The 12,071-nt window shown below is 36.8% G+C and overlaps 1 protein-coding gene across 2 annotated transcripts in view; it reads right to left on the bottom strand.

Annotated features, from left to right (window-relative positions):
- LOC122532740 (protein tyrosine phosphatase type IVA 1) overlaps nucleotides 1–12,071 on the bottom strand; it is a 52,593-nt gene that overhangs the window by 14,286 nt on the left and 26,236 nt on the right. Inside the window, exon 1 of one of the 2 annotated variants that reach the window (XM_043661783.1) lies at nucleotides 6,022–6,597. The exons of the other annotated variant lie outside the window; for it this stretch is intronic. The gene's annotated coding sequence lies outside the window, so the exon portion shown is untranslated. Of the gene's footprint in view, nucleotides 1–6,021; nucleotides 6,598–12,071 lie in introns of those variants that run through there. 2 annotated transcript variants of the gene reach the window in all.

Here is a 12,071-nt window from a genome sequence, read left to right as displayed (position 1 = left end):
CCTAAAAGCATAATTCTAAAATTCCAGAAATATAACCTAAAAACATAATTCTAAAATTTTAGAAAAATATAATCTAAAAATATAATATAATTCTAACTAATTCTAAATATATAGTTAAATAATTCTAAAAATATAACCTAAAAAAAATCAATCGTTACTTTTTGCTTTTCGAGATATCTTCGAGTACGAACGTGTCGAACCTAACACGAGGTCACTCGCATAAAACCACACACAGCATAAACTTCTAGCCATCGAACTTCCGGTACTTTGTACTTTGCAAACTTGTTGCTCGCGTGAACTACATTTTACTCGCACGCCCCGTATTCATCAAATCACTCTAACTTTGGCAAATGACCAACTTTCTAAATACATACTTCCAAAAATATCACTATCACAATACGATACAGCAAATTCCAGTCGCGAAAAAAGAGATTTTTCCCCCCCATCGCCATTTTGTCAAGCCAGATATTTCGTTCTCGTTCTTTTTAAAAATATAAACATCGATTTAAGTTTCTGTAGTGTTAACATTTTGCGTTGTTAAAGTCTCATAAAAAAAAAAAAAAAAAAAAAAAAGAGGGGACTGCTACGCCCCTGCAGTTCGCGAAACTTCAACCAATCGACTCTTCCACGAACATTACAATCTAATCGATCGTTAGAGCTCAAAAGATTACCGATACATTCTCGAAATAAGAAAACCGCCTTTTCCCAAGAAACGGTGCTTAGAACGTGGTGTACATGATCCTGACATTTGAAACGGGCTATATTTATTCGAAAAACGCACGTGTATCACCGATATTTCCCCCGTTCCTCGCTCACTTCGACACTTATAAATATACCAAGATCGCCAAGAAGCTTTGTCGTCTTTGTCGCTGGCTACGACGGTCGAGATTTTTCGCCCGACAGCGTAAAAACATCGACCTCCTCTTTATCCTCTATTTTCCTTATTCGCATTTCACAGTTAGCTGTTAAAACACATTCTTCTTGAAACATTAAATTCGCTTCCCAACTTTTCGCGTACATTCAAAAAGTATTTTAGAACAAACAAAGCTTCTTCTTCGTCGTTGGAAATGACAACCGTAGTGTAATTGTTGTATACAGGGTGGGCCAAAAGTTTCTACCCACCTACTATTTTCAATAAAACGTCAAAATATAAGAGAAAACTAATTTTATTAATTTTAAATTAAATTTACGTTCAAACACGATTGGAGATTATTTCTTTCGAATGTTGAACAAGATACATAACAAGAATTACAGATTTATTTTAGCAGGAAATGATTTTTGGCCTGTGTTTAACTGTTTCTTGGTACAGTTTTCCTCGTTGCAACTATTTGCAACTACTTTCTCCTCGACGTCAGTTAAGCGTAGAATGATCGCCATCATTCGATCACCAGGTTTGATTAAGTCATCGGACTTCCAAAGTCCAAGTTATACGACTCTAAATGCATACTTGCTTTTATTGAAGTATAAAATCCAAAGTCCAGCCTCTCTACTCGTTGATTAGTTAACAATTAACCTTCGATTCCGTTAGAATTGAACGCAATTGAAGAATAAATCAGGTTACGTGGTCATCGTGTACATCTGAATTCTAAAGCGACAGTTTCTAGATCCTAAACGGAACTTCGAGCACAAAGGAATTAATTAACACTGGAACTACCAAAGTGGTCGAAACGACAAATTTATAATTTTTGTTAGATATTTTATGGACGTAACAACACTGTATTTTTGAGGATTTAAATAATTTCTCGTAGAATATATAAATAGAAGCTTGTACACACTATTGTGTATAGAGTTTCTCTATCTTTTTGACTTGAATGTCTCTCATGGGAATTCTATGCTTCAACTCCCCCACTCTCCTGGTCTGTATCCCCTCCACCATGTCATTCCCCCCATTTTAGCTTTGGCTCAGCTGAGTTAACACCACATCTACCCCAAAGTGACCAAAATGACCAATTTATAATTTTTGTTAGATATTTTATAGACGTAATAACAGTGTATTTTTAAAGATTTAGATAATTTTTCGTAAAATATATAAATGAAAGCTTGTATAATACACTATTGTACTATTTTTTACTATTTTTTTTTTTTTTTTACTTTAATGTCTCTGACGGAAATTTTACGGACATTTTAATCTCATGGAATCACATAGAACCAACGATTCGCCGAAAAATTGGCGGGAAAATTTACCCGTGTGACTGGCAAATTTCTATACAGGGTGGGCCGAAAGTTTCCTCCCACCTATTTATTCTTTTTTCATCAAAATATAAGAAAAAACAAACTAAATTTAAAATTACGGATTTATTTTAGTAGTAGGAAGTGATTTCTGGCTAAATGACTAAATGTGTTCTCGGAGCCGTCTCTTTGAGGTGGCTTCGTTGTTTACGCTCTAAGATGTAACTTCGTAGAAAGAGTCTCTTTGATGTAATTGAATTTTACATCAACTAGTTTTACCTCGTTGCATTTACAATTCGTTTTTCTCGTGTTTGCTCGGTAGCTTGTTTCAAAATGTCCGATGCAACAATCACTGGTTGCATTCATTGGCCAACTTTCTATCCACGTTAATTAAACTCTGCGCTAACTCTCCCACGCAATTAACTCACCACGACTGCAAGAATTGCAAATACATCGCGCTACCGTAAAAATTTATCCCGAGCCGTACATGTTAAAGATTGTAACGTCTTCTGCTTCAAACTCGGCCATTTAATAAAAATTCCTCGCGTTTCGAGAAATCAAACCAGTTTATAATCAGCAATCTGCAAAGAGGAGTGTCTCTTCGAGTTCAATTCGATGTTTCGTGGGATTGGTGCGATATATGTTGCACGATTCTTTTTATCTTTATAAAGCTAGCGACAAGATAATTCTCCGCACGTAAGGTATTTTCTCACGTGTAGACCGACTGATTGCGAGTGAGTCACACGATTGTTTGACGAATCGTGCGTTCCACATTCGGACGAAATTCCACGGCGAAACGCGATAAGCGAAGAGAACATTTAATTGCAAATGTAAATGCAACCCTGATTAATCTCGCGTTCAAATGCAATTTACACAACAAACTTTCCGTTTGAAAATTGAAATTAATATCTAAATTTCTCAATAAAATAACAAACGGATGGGATCGGAACAAATTTACGGCTCTTCAATATTTGTCGAATATTATTAAAATATTGCACCGAGTATGTAATATAAATGTATTTAGGAGATACGATCTATATATATTTCAATTTCAAAAAATTGAACATTCGAGACACTAACCCTGAATTGATATCGCGGACTCGTAGATTATTCACAAGAGTTTGAATAAACACTTATTTAATTTTAGAATGAGTGTTTCAATTTCAATTTATATTCCGTATTTATACTGGCTATCAATACGTTTATCGTAAAATACACACACACACACACACATGCAGACACACTCGTGTAGACATATGAATTAAAATTAAGTTTAATCATTCATCTGTAACCTAACAATATCATTTTGAAACGATTGTAACAATACATTAAAGTAATAATAAAATTCATCTGACACCACCGCTACTATTATTATAATAAACTTCTAAATTTACCATGAGACTGTTGAAATTTATTTATAAAATTTTTCTTTTCCCCCCGTTTTCTTTTCTCCGACAGAGTAAGAGGAAGAAGAGGAAGCAAAGATTAAAGAAAATCAATATTTTTTATGAGCTTATGCAATGTTAACGTACGTTTGTGCAGAAAAAAAAAGATGGTCGTGGTCGCGTTGTGACGCGAAATCGCTTTAATTTTTAAAAAAATTAAAAACACTAGAGAAACATTGATACGAGACGGCGGAATTTTTTTTTGCTTCACAGCGAAATATTATTCGTTCAAATTGCAATTTCAATGATGGAGCATTTAATCCCTTCCGAGTGCATATTATCGATAAAATTCGGTACATTCATCTATATTTTCTACTATAATAAAAAAAATATATATATATATATTTCGATTGAAAAAAATTTTATTTCAGTAACTCGACAAAATTGGTTTGCCATTTCGTTCTTCTATAGCCGTGGTTCTCAACGTGAGGCAATTTGAAAAACTGAAAGCAATTTTTTTTCCAGGGAAAACAATTCGAGAATGAGTTGAATTTCTTGCATTTCTTTAAATGAACGTTTCTAACCAATTTCTAATTTTTCTTTCTTTCACGGATGTCATTCTTTCTTTGGAAGCTTTGTCAGACCTTGAAGTCAATGGCCTTTTAGGCTTCCTCTACTTGAAGACAGAAATTCACTTTTTTTTGAATAATAAGAATTATGAATTTCATTTATTTCATTTATCACAACAGTTGCATTAGGATTTTAAAGGTTAGGTGGTGCATGGCTAAAAAAAGGTTAGGAACCACTGTTCCATAGTCTCTAGTTATAAAGCATCTAACAAGGAAAAAAAAAAAAAAGAAAAATATGGAATAAGTCCCTCGAGTAGTCGCGTAAATTTAACCATAGTTTTCTCGTAACATACACGGGCAAATAAACGCGTAATGCGATGCACTATACAAGCTCGATGATAACAGAAAGCGCGTTTACTTTACGCGTTTTGATCAGGCGGCAGTCGCCGATCGAAATCGTTAGCAACGAACATGTTAAATGTCGAGCAAACGGTCAACGTTTGCATTACTAACCCATTTCGAAAACATTGGTTTCTAGTTCCGATGCAACGTGATTTAAATTCTTGTTTACCTTCGATAAAAATCCCCAATTTAAAGATTATATATTTCCCCAATATTCCCCCGAGAATTTGCACGAGACGTGATCTTTCAGTTATTAATGTCAACGAACAAAATTTGACAACGTGACAAATCGTAAATCAAAATTGTAATTATCATTAAAATAGTGAAAACTTTGATTTATAAATTTGCTGCGCGGTCTGCTTATTTATAAATATAAATAAATAAATAAATAAATTTTGGCGTAAACAAGTTGCAAGAGCAATTTCACTGTCGACCAAATTCACGTAAGTCCTCGCCGTGAACTTTTAGTCAATGTCAAAGCACTCAAGGTCACCCCCCGCTGTTTGGATTCTCGTCAAAGCTCTCTCTGCTCGTTGAACTTGAATTGAACTCCAATCGCGTTCGTTCGTATACAATTTTCCCATGTCACCCATATATCGTGGAAAATTATGGTAAATATCATGTATGAGAAATATCATGTTTCCTACAACTGACACAATAAATTCGAACATTTCACCATCCGCAGCACTTCACAGATTTTTCTAAAAAAATATTCTCCAAATATGGTCCGATAAAAACTCCAAAATACACATATTTCTTATACACGCGTTTAATACACATTTCTTTGCATACATTAACCATGAAGTTTAACTAGGTAAGTCGTTCACGGTTCACGGGCGCGAGTTCACGTGCCCGAGGAGAAGCCTGCCGATAAAAACAGTGGAAACACCGCGCCGAAGTAACTAGTAACAAGCAAGTGAATTTCGATATATAATTGATCAAATGTTTTTGAAACGGTGCCACGTGCGAAGTGAATTTACATGATAAATTATCGTTCACCGGTGTAACTCTCGTTTACATGCGGATCTCTCGATAACAATCAGCGCTTGCTCGCCAGTGGTTACATTAACAAGGGGCTCGCAATGCCAATGAATGCCTGCGACCTGTTTGCCCGTCCGCAAGGCGTGAACAAGTCATCGAACGTATTTGCTCTGTAACGCGATTAGGAGAAGCGAAACTTTTTGGAAATCTGCCTGAAACTGGAACGTTTAGAAAATGGATATCTTCTTTTTTTGCAATTTTAACTAGAGTGTACCGAAGATCGATGATGTATCTTCAGTTAAAAGAAATTAGTACCGTTTAGTATATTTAAAATTGAAATTTAAAACAAAATTAAAACAGCTTTATCACACGGAGCACGAACCCTTTTTTTACGATTGATTGTACCGATAGATGGTACCAAAGACTGTTACGCGGGTGAAAATGTTTGACCACGTGACACAACAGCCGACAGATGGAAAAGAAAGAAAATCTATGACCGCGAGGAACGTACATACCTTAAGGTCATTTGACGACCCGAACGAGCCTGGCCGGGGTTAGAGCGGATATATCAGAAGCCTCTGGGTTCGCCGCGCGCAGCAGAGTACAACGCGAGATCTGTTATTGCAGTGCGGGACGTGGGGAGGACCGCACGTCGCACGGTCGCGGGGGTTCGACAAAACGGCGTGACGACAGCGCACGGATGCACGCCGGGAAGTCACATCTTACACACACACAGCGTAACGGCACACCACGCGTTGCACACGATTTCACTTGGCACGATTCCGTGGCAGTTCATAAAAAACACTCTCTTGCAAGTATGTAAACGAGAGAGAGAAAAAAATTAAACACAAAATTAAACGACGAACATCCAGACGATATACGATCTTCGAATTCCTACGATTCACGCGTCAACGAACGAGCTAGAGGAGAGAGCTCTTCGTTTCTGGGATTCTACTACTCGTTCGAAGTTTTACGGGTGGACTGTAGAGGCGAGGGTACGGGAGCAGGGTGGCCCAGCGAACTCGCGGACGAATCGGATATCACGTTCACGTCGTGACGGTCGCATCGAATCTGGGCCAGCAGTAGCGCGACGATGAAAATAGCACAGCGCCGAGACAGCTTCGCCGCCCCTCTTTCACTCGGTCCCGTCTCGTCCCGTAGCATCGTGTCGCGTCGCGTAGCGCGCGCTCTTTCCCCCACCATCGCGACCGTGACGCTTCGTCTCCCCAGTTAATCGACCAATCACGGCGCTGCGTCCCTCCGTGACGTCATTCCACGAAGTAGCGATTCCTCGGAACAACGCGTGGGCACGAACAACATCTGGATCGTCTTGTACCGCACGCTTCAACTAATTATTACCGACGAAATTGTAACGTAGCGCAATCATACACGTCATAACGGTCTCGAAGCATAACTTTAGCATTTCAACTTTATAAAGGAATATCGTACGAGGACCTACTTAAAGCGTGAAGCTTTTACTTTGACTGTCCTAAGTTTGTTTTTCTTTTTTTTTCCAAAGATATTTTTACATCATGCGGCGTAACCTCTTACGGGAAGAGTGCTTTTATTCGAGAGCACTTTTATATTTAAAAATTGCAAGGGTTCAAAATTTTTTTTTCGTGACACGATCCACCGTGGTTCTGAAGACTGAAATTTCCTCTTTACAACGATTTGCAATTTCATTGAACGTTAAGGTTAGATGGCGAAATGTTGGAATGTTTTAAATTTTTGTTCTTTAAAGTTCAAAGTTTAGATCCATACCAGGTTTCTCAAACTTTTCCTCATCTCAAACAAGCAAATATTTTGACGACTCTGGATATAGAGGTATATAAGCTAAGAATGCAAACTGAAACATTTGTTGATATAACAAATCACAAAGAAAATTTATTCGAAAACAATTCTGTAGTACACGCGTGAATATAATTTTATCATGTATTAAAGACAAGTAGCCAAATATTCATACCGATTTTTTAGTTTTGCTAAAATTTCTGCGACCCCCAAATTTAATTACGCCGGCCCACACTTTGAGAAGCCCCTGATTTTACACGAAATAATCGTTTTGGTGTTATAGCTATTACAAACTAGGAAAATAATACGTGATACTCGTTCAACGTGCAACTGATCACATTGGAACAAGTCATTTCAGGACATTTATCGCGGGAGGAGGAAACAAGGTCAAACGTCGATCTTTCACAAGATAATAAACCTATTTTGAACTTCTCGTCTTTCAATGAGAGACCACTAAAATACTGCCGTATTTGATTTACGTTTTTCCGAGTGTTCCGTTCTTTCATGACTCGGAAGCAACAGAACCCTACAACAATTCTAAAGCAACTAGCCATGACACTCCATCTTAATCGCTTAGCGACGCGCACCGCTTGACACCGAAATGTACGATTCGATATAATTTATTAGTGATAATTTCCAATTCACAAATAACGTCACATGCATCTCTGCTAATTCTGATAGAAACACGACAGGAACCAGTTCGTTCCAGTTCGTAAATATTGCGATTAAATATACCGAGTCGCATGATGCGTAGGAGTCGCCACCACCAATAACTGCTTAGGACATGGGTGCCAACCTTTTAGATCTTCCGAGTCTCATTGGCTGACAAAGAGATCAACATAACCTATATGTATATTATTTACGAGGATATTGAAACAATATTTGTATGTATTGAAACGACACATTGATTAGAAAAATATATTTATAATAATTAAAAAGATGAGAACACTGAGCTGGTTTTTTTTTTAAATACCGGTTCATCAATGCCTGGCTTGATACAGATAATGGCAATAGTATTTTCCAAGTAAGAGTATTTTTAACCTCTTGCGCTAGTAACTGATTCACGGACCATAACGAGTGACCAAATCCGTATACAATAATTCTTTTTTTGAATTCGTCGGTATATTACTGGATAGAAATGAGTAATAAATTTATTATTTGTTTCGTTCGAGTTATATTTCAATATATTTAAAAATGAGAAAATAGAAAATTGCAATTTTGGGCCAAATATTTTCGGCAAGAGGTTAAGATGCTCGTCTGAAATTTTTGTTTATTTTTGTTTTATTTTTCGTATGGACAAAAAATCCGTTCGCACAACATAAATGCTCCCGGAAAGGGACATCATGAACATTTATGGTTAAAATTGTTCAAATAATAAAATTCTCATTCAATTATTCCAATTTTGATTACACAGCGCGGTTTAGAATGTTGCAAACGCGTTAAAATCATTCAAACGAATCGCAATTGCAAGTCAAGAGTATCTTTTGCAATCGTTGAAAGAAAAAAAGAAAAAAAGGAAACAAGCATGTCTTGAATGTAAATGGAAAAAGAATGCAAACCGCATCTTTGCAGAGATATCTAATATAACAAAGGTACATAAATCAGGAGTACTGAACTAATATGTGACTTTCTATTCTAATGACAACAAATGAACACGTTTGTCTTTATTTGTTAAACATTGTAAAACAAACAGAGGCCGTATTTACATCTATCAGCTATACGAAAGAAGAATGTACAAAAGATAAGACAGCTTTACATAAGTAATGATAATCTTCCACATCTTGCAAGTGAATCATATATCACATAGATTATACGTTATACATGTTTAATTACCTGTGATTTATTTTTTCCTTTACACGCTACGTAAAACTATAATACTTTATTTGTGTCCGTTCTTCAGCTTCCAACTCAGATACAACAGTTCCACGTAAGAATTTCAATCACACTCATCGTCGATAAACTAGAAATTGATGCACGCGATTTCCAAAGGGACTTTTACTAACGACAAACTCAACTAGAGTTACTATTTCGGTGACGTCGGAACAGCTTAATTCACTTTCCCGTTATCGGATAACAATGGAGATAACGATTTGCTTTTTATCAGTCGTTCAAGGAAACGATAAAAAAAAAAATGATTTTTCCCCTTTCCACGTTTTTTCCAACACCTCGACGTGTATTCCATTCGGTGACTCATTCTTTGTGTTGCGATAACAACGATATGACGCAATATTCGCGCGACATTTTTGAAGTGCCGCGTTACAGTGACCGTCATTACCATCAACTGAAAAAGTCTTCAACCACCGCGAATTGGATACATTTAATGCAAACGTAATCGCGACAAGACAAACACAGCTGATCAAGCGTGGTGAAGGTGACTACAGCCGCGGTGTAGAATTACGAAACGAGAGACCTGAAAAAACTGAACCGAAGAAACACGGGGGAGCCAATCCGAGACTCGACGATTCGAACTTCAAACAGAAGGCGAAGAGACACGTGAGATGCGTGAATTACGATGCTCCTTGGGAACTTCTCGCTTTCGACGCGAGGGGGCAAAGGTCAGGGTTATCGAATGCATGGATGCGCCACCGTATTTTTTTTTCTAGGAAGCCGATGGGAAACGCGGGAATCCTCCCTCGCACCGCTCGTTCTCAAGCCATCGATCTGCTTCTCGTTTCTCTCGACTTCTTAACAGGTGAGTCTCGATTACGTGACGAAAAAGAGAGAAGTCGATCCTCCGACATATCTAAGAGACTCTTTAGGTTAGGTTTGAAGTTAGGTTACGTGTCCTAGTTTATTTTGCATTCATATCGTTGGCGAAAGAAAATTGAAACGACAAATTCGTCTGTACATTATAATGTAATCTGTATATAATTAATTTTGTATATTATAAAATTTGAACATTTTACTGATAAATCATTTTGCATATTGTTACGAAAGAAAATTGTTCATTGACGAGATTCGTTTGTATGTTACAGTGTAATTTGCGTATAATTATTCTGTATATTATAGAATTTGTACATTCTATTAATAAATCAAGGCTTCTCAGTAAATCCACCAGACCGTTACCCTTTCACAAAATGACACTGCTCGCGAGACGAATAGGTTAGGGGCACCGTGAATTTTGTGGTCCTTTTTCCGTAGCGTATGCACTTGAAATGTTAGAACAACAGTGTTGTTTCGTAACACTGGCCAATATGTCGGCCAAGGTGGAGATACGGTGGATACCGTTGATTCAGAGATCGATTTTCCTTCGGCGTTAAGTTTGCACAGGCTTTGAATTACCATGACGAGAGAGAACCACGTTTAAAACCGGTCAAAAGTCAATCGTTCAAGTTTGATAGATTGAAGAAATTTTTTTCTTCTTCGAAACTCTGGGATCCGAAATATATATATATATATATATATATATATATATATATATATATATCGTTGTCACGCGAACGAATACGACGTTCTCAAAATTCTGAAAATCGAAATTAAATCAGCTTCTGCAAATTTCGGAGCAGAGAGTTTCGACGAAAATTTTCGTTCTCGCGAAAACTCAAGGTTTTTCAAAACGTCGTTACGCATTTTTGACTTGGCAACGTTAAAGCTGACGTCGAGATACAACGACCTACCACACTGCGATCTTCAATCGACGAAATGACAAAACTAAAATAATTTTGGCCACGAAAACGCGAAACGGTCCCGCTTTCACCAATTTTATATTTCACTGGTTGTTTCGTGGCCTTAATCTTGTGCGCGAATACACTGATTTTGTGCATGAATACGAGGTATATATTAAGCGACGAAGAGAGTCGTAGGTGTCGAATTGCATCGATGAAATTAACGTTTCAGGTGTAGAGACACTTACGCGGACAGAATTGATTCTTCCTTTGTACAGCTTCTAGAAGCTATAATTTCCAACTTCGGCCAATGAGAATTTAGCAGCTATACATGGCAGTCCGGTTGTAAGGTAATATAGTAAGCATAAACATAGGCTATTATAAGACTACGGTAAGTATAAACATAGACTTCCTTCAAAATCTCAGACACATTTCTTCCCTTGGAACGTTAAAATAAAAATAGAGTCTCTGTCGATGAAACGTGCTCTTTTTGCGTGCACGTTTTGCTTGTTAGCTGTTCACCTTTTTTTTTTTTTTTTTTTACATCGTATTACACAAATATCCCGCGTATTTTGTATTTATATACTAACATTTCACACCTTGGAAACCTCAAATGTTTTCACAACAGTTAGTTGCATTCAATGACAAAACTTTTTACAAAGGGATAGCGCGTTTGAAGTTCGCTGATTGGGTGTAAAATATATCATCCATCCAATGAAATCGCTGACAGATAATCTCTTCTAACGAGCTTATTTACGATCGTACGATCTTTCGTTCTCGCGCGTTATTTTTATTATAAAATGTAATTTTATATTTAATTTAATATAACACAATATATGATAAATATAATTATATTACATTACATAATAAATTATATAATATAATATAATAATATAATTAATTACATAATACAGTAATATATTTAATTTCTATAATATAATTTTCATCACAGAAATCTTTCTACGTTCCGACGCACAATTGTAGAAGAGAATATCGACAGGCATAACGTAACAAGTATCAAAACAAAAACCAGTAATAAAAAATTGCTACACGTTGGACCGTGCCGCGCTATCTTGCCGGGCAAATGAAACACTAATCCGAGATTAATCGCTCGAAAGCCTTGGAAATTTCAACAAGTATATCGTCACAGAAATTGCAGGATGATGGCGCCA

The sequence above is a fragment of the Frieseomelitta varia genome, unplaced genomic scaffold, assembly GCF_011392965.1.
Source record: "Frieseomelitta varia isolate USP_RPSP 00005682 unplaced genomic scaffold, Fvar_1.2 scaffold_468, whole genome shotgun sequence".
Classification (NCBI taxonomy): domain Eukaryota; kingdom Metazoa; phylum Arthropoda; class Insecta; order Hymenoptera; family Apidae; genus Frieseomelitta; species Frieseomelitta varia.
This window is presented reverse-complemented; position numbering and strand designations above follow the sequence as displayed.